Source organism: Galeopterus variegatus, unplaced genomic scaffold (assembly GCF_000696425.1).
Source record: "Galeopterus variegatus unplaced genomic scaffold, G_variegatus-3.0.2 Scaffold1434, whole genome shotgun sequence".
In the NCBI taxonomy this organism is placed as follows: Eukaryota; Metazoa; Chordata; class Mammalia; order Dermoptera; family Cynocephalidae; genus Galeopterus; species Galeopterus variegatus.
In genome coordinates this window covers 62,750-68,469 of record NW_007727545.1, presented here as the reverse complement: position 1 = coordinate 68,469, position 5,720 = coordinate 62,750, and positions in this window count along the sequence as shown.

Sequence of the window (5,720 nt, the reverse complement as noted above, 5' to 3'; positions counted from 1 at the left end):
AGGGAACACTCAGGCTTTTGAAAGAAAGAGGAGTTTCAGATGAGGCAGGTGGGGTTGGGGGCGAGGGTGGTATTGTCTTTGGTTTTGGTTTTTATTTCCCTTAAGTTCTCCATAAAAAACAGAAGAAGCAACCAGGAATCAGGGTAGTGAAACTAAAAGCCTGTGGGTAATAGTTATAATCCAGTTGAGGTGAAGCAGTGTCCTCAGGGACCCCAAAGAGGAGAGCATGAGACGGATCCATATCACGGTGGCATCTGTGTGGGGGAGCAGAGGGCAGGAAAGGGCTTCAGCCGCGGAGCAGCGCAAGGATGACAGGGAAAGACTTGCCTCCAACACTGAGGGCAACTATGGCCTCATTATTTCCAAACTAGAGGAAATTGAGAAACTGACAGAAGATACATAAGAACAACATACATAAACTCTATTTTTTTTTTTACTTTAAAACTTTTTTAAAAATCCAAAATGAGTTGAAAGGATTTGGGAAAGAGTTATATCCATGTTTACAAATCATTTCAGAAATGACTACGGAACTAGAAGAAAAACAGGAGCCAACAGATAAGGGCTGAAGAGCAATAGATGGAAAAAAGGAAGAAAAGTTTTAAAACAGAAAGAAAAGAGAAACGCATAAAATCTCACTACAGATCAGCATTAATGGAAGAACGTTTTCAATTTGATGATAAGGATCACTAACTTTGTTTATTGGTTTTGGGGTTTTTTTTTGCAGTTGTCCAGTACGGTGTGATCCATACCATGTTTGACCTTGGTGTGATCAATACCATTCTTTAACCAACTGAGCTAAACAGCCAGCCCTGAGGAGCACTAACTCTGGATCATGATTAAGCAAAATGCTTCCCTCCCCTCTCTGCTGCAAAAAAAAAAAAAAAAAAATTCGAAAGATTCCAAGTCTTGGTGAGGATGCGAGAAATCAGAACTCATGCACTTTTGGTGGGAACATAAAAAGCTGCTGTGGAAATGATTACGATGGCACATTTTATGTTATGCGTATTTTACCACAATTTAAAATTTTTCATTAAAAATAATTCTATTCTTCTCATTAGTAGACCTATATTATGCAAAATTGTACTCACTATTATTACATTTGAATTTTGCCAATAAAAATTGGTGGAAATTTGTTTTCTCTCTTGTGAGATAGGTACCTATGTAATATCCTCAATTTTGTCTCTTGTCCTGCAAAGTCTGAAATATTTACTATCTGGCCCTTCACAGAAGACAGGTCCTGACCCCTAACCTAGAACAGGATTTGGCCCGTGGAAGACGCCCAGGATATACTTGTGGAAGGAATGAAGAAAGTAGCGTCCTTTCCCACTTCATTCGATTCATTCAGTTGCTTCTGGGCCCCCTCCCTACTATGCAGGGCCAGCTCCTCTACCTGGACACTTCACCTCACAGTCACCTCCAGCCCTCATCTCTTGCAGCTGGAACGTGTTTTTGCTACAAACGGACTCAAGTCTCCTGGCCTTAGAAAGGTGCCCAGGCTCGGCCCACACCCATCCCTCTATCCACACACAACCAGATTCCTCCCTGGGGGTAGCAGGCCTCCTTTGGCTTCTTGTCTCCTGTCCATGCTCTCTGTGACCTCTGACCTCACAGTTCCAGGGGTTTAAGGGCCCTCCCACCAGAGATCATACTATTTCCTGGGGTGCAGTGTCTAGGAGCCATGGGGAGTATCTAGGGGCCATGGGGAGTGTCCAGAAGCCATGAGCAGTGTCCAGGAGCCTCAGGCAGTGGCCAGGAGCTGCAGTGTGCCAGCATCCCCTCTGCAAGGGTGGAGCACCCTGGCAGGCACATCTGGAACCTGTGTACCATGTGGATTAGGTCTCGTGCCCCTTACTCTGTGAATCAGCTGGTTCTCCAGGTGCCTGCTCTTGAACAAGGGAAGACGATAGTACTTGTGATTGGCCTTTTTCTTAACCCCTCCCTTTGCAGTTGTTACTTTTCAGTCTAAGCGTGCCAAAAGGATGACCTTGTAATTCTCAAGGGACCCCTACACAGGAATAACAAAGACAGAATAGCTCCCATCCAGGGCATGGGTTCATGTGCCAGTCTTTCCCTGCTCATAGGGAAGCCCCAATGCTCAGCCAGAAAGCTGCCCATGGCCCTCAGTGAGTTCCAGAATCTTCTTTTCCTGCAGGAACATTTTCTGGAGCCCACAATGAGTTTGAATGTTTGTCCCCTCTAAAGGTCATGTTGGGACTAATCCTCAGTGTGGTATTTGAAAGCTGAAGCCTTTAAGAGGTGATTGGATCATGAGGACTATACCCTCACAGTGAATTAATCCATTCATGGATTAATGTGTTAATGATTGAATGGATTATCAGGGAGTAGACTGGGGGCTTTATAAAGAGAGGAAAAATGCATGTAGAAATGCACTATTGCTCAGCCCTGGTCATATGATACATATGAGCACTCCCAGGGTGCTCAGGCAGAGAGAATGCTGTGGACTGGGTGGCCGGAGTGCATTAATCACATTTTCTATATTTTATGATGTTTTAACATCTTGGGAGGCCAGGCTGGCTGGGGAGAGACTGCCTCTCCCAGGGCTAGCTAATTCCTGGAGAAAATAAATATCTTGCCTGCAAGCCTACCATTCATATGCAATCCAACCAATCCTGAGTCCACCTTCAACCATCTCCTTTATCCAACTCATGTACTAAGCCAAAGTTCCACCTGCCCTAAACCACGCAGGGCCAGGTACGGCTAGAGACCACCCCTATAGCTCAGGTCCACTGACACTGTTCAAATCAGCTTCCTGTGGAAGCCCCGAAAAAGGCTGTGGCCTCAGCTTTCCCCTCATTCCTTTCTGCTCCTGATCAAACCTGGAGCTCTCTGTGCAGCCCTGCGGGCGTGGTGACTATGTCCCCCACTTTCGGAAAATGTAAATAGTAAAGTCTTCTGTCAATGGCATTAGCCTCTCTGTGTGGTCACTCAGTGGCCACCATGAATTAAAATCCCACAGGTACAACTGAGACACCGTGACATGGCTTCCAAATGCCAAGGAGGCAAGTTCAGCCTCAGAGCCTCAGGGGTCCGGCCAGAGCATGTTAGATCCTGTACACATTTCCTGTCACCTCCCCAGCACTCCTGCAATGGGTCGGCATCTACCCCATCCTTGACATGCACGGTGCTGCTTGGCTTCATCTTAGAAAAAGGACGTGCCCATGTGTTTACTTTCCATTTTTTACTTTTTTGAATTTTTTTATTGTGGTAAAGTACATATAGTATAAACTGTGCAACTTTAACCAATTCAGTAGCATTAAGTACATTCACACTGTTGTGTAACGATCATCACCACCCATTTCCAGAACTTTTTCTTTTTTCTTTTTTTTTGGCAGCTGGCCGGTATAGGGATCTGAACCCTTGACCTTGACCTTAGTGTGATAACGCTGCACTCTAACAGACTAAGCTAACCAGCCAGCCTTTCTAGAACCTTTTCATCACCCCAATTAGAAACTCCATATCCACTAAGCACTAACTCCCCGTTCTCTCAGCCCGCAGTCCCTGGCAACCACCATTCTACTAATTGTCTCTGTGAATTTGACTACTCTCGGTACCTCGCATAAGTGGAATCATTCAGTATTTGTCTTTTTGTGACTTGCTTATTTCATTTAGCATAACGACCTCAAAGATCATCCAAGTTGCAGCATGTTCTATGGTTTGAATGTGGTTTGACCCCACCAAATCTCATGGTGAAACTTGGTCCCAATGTGACAGTATTGAGAGGTGGGGCCTTTGGGAAGTGATTAGGTCATGAGGGCTTTGCCTTCACGAATGGGTTGATCCACTCATGGATTAATGGGTTAATGGATTAATGGGTTACCATGAGAATGGTACCTTTATAAGAAGAGGAACCATGTGATGCCCTGCACCACCTCGAGACTCTACAGAGTCCCCACTAATAAGAAGTCCCTCACCAGATGCGACTTCTCAACCTTGGGCTTCCCAGCCTTCAGAACTGTAAGAAATAAATTGCATTTCTTTATAAATTACCTGGTTTCAGGTATTCTTTTATAAGTAAGAGAGTATGGACTAAGACAGCATGTGTCAGAACTTCATTCCTTCTTACGGCTGAATAATATTCCATTGTAAGGATACACCACATTGTGTTTATCCTTTCGTCTGTCAAAGGACACTGGGTTGCTTCCACCTTTTAGCTATTGCGAATAGTGCTGCTATGAACACAGGTGTGCAAATATCTCTTTGAGACCCTGTTTTAATTCTCCTGGGTATATAGTCAGCAGCGAGACTGTTGGTTCATATGGTAATGCTACGTTTACTTTTTTGAGGAACCACCATACGGTTCTCCACAGCAGCTGCCCCATTTTGCATTCCCCCAGGCATGCAGTTATTTTTAAATCCTCTTTGGTAGGATAACAACATTCAAGACCCCAAAGAAAGAGCCCTTCCTCTTCCTGCCTGTGGTGTTAGTGCAGGTGGGAGGCAGGGGGGTAGGTGTACCCTGTGGTTGAAGAGAAGCTTTTTCTCGTGAAAGCACTGCCATGGATCAAAAGTTGGAAAACACATTTGATTTTTTAGATTTGTTCAACACATATAAAGCAAACATTGAATATTCATATATTTTCTGAGATCTCTGCTATAAAATGGAAAGCCCTCGCTGCTTTTACCCAGCAGTATCTTCTTCCTGGTTCCACACATTCTTTCAGGCCATCGGGTACTCTCCATCCCTCTCTGTCCCATTTCATGGGACTCTTCCCTCCTTTGTGTTTCTGGAGGCCACCAGGTCCTTTGGGAGGCTCCTCTGGGCCACCAGTTCCTGGAGTGGCTGATCCTGAAAAGTCACCAGTTCCACCTCCAGCCAGAAGTCCCACAAAAGTGAAGACAAAACAACCCCCCACCTTCTCCCAAGGAGGAGGAACAGTGCCTCAGGGAGTGTCCCCCAAACCCCAGTTCTTTAGAGGCCTTTGGGCGGGGCAGGGGGAAGAGAGGAGGAGGGGCAGGAGACTAGGAGGGGAAGGGGAGGGGAAAGGGAAGGGGGTAGATGGTAGGGAGGGAGAGTGGGGAGGAGGGACCACGAGGTGCTCAGAGGTTCCAGGCGTGAAGATATGAGACACTAGATGGGTCAGGCGTGCTTGCACGGTCTTCTGGGTTTTCTGTCTTTAATGGCATCAGAGCACTTGCACAGGGCTGTCCCGATGTTGGCCCCCAGTGGCAGGGTATGTTCAGGCCTACCTGGCCTGAGCGCCCTCCCCTAGTACCCACACAAGCCGGTCATGCCAGAGTGTCCCTTTTGACCCACATGTGGTAACATGTGGCCTAAGTGCCTGATGCACTGGATGTGGCTGTGGAGCCACTGAAACTGGGTGCCCTCTGCTTGTACAGGGGTGCACAGCTGAGGAGGAGGACCCCAAGTCGGCCTTAACCAGCTTTGCCCACCTCGTTTTAGGAACAGATGTGCCCAGGAGCCACCGGCTAAGGAAACTTGGGTCACACACCAGTCGCCCTGGTAAAGACCACAGCAGACCCTTTAAAAAATACTTTTTCCTGATTATGGTAGTGGCGCGATAATTTTAAAAAGTTCAGAAACCATTGAAAAGTATAGAGAAGAAGATAAAAATTAGCTGGAGCCCCACTAAGCAGTGATAAACCATTGTCAACGCTTTAGCAAACTTTCCTGGGTTTTGGTAAATAGAGGCGCATTTTTTAAATAAAAATATTCTACATTTAGTTTTGATCCTTCCTTT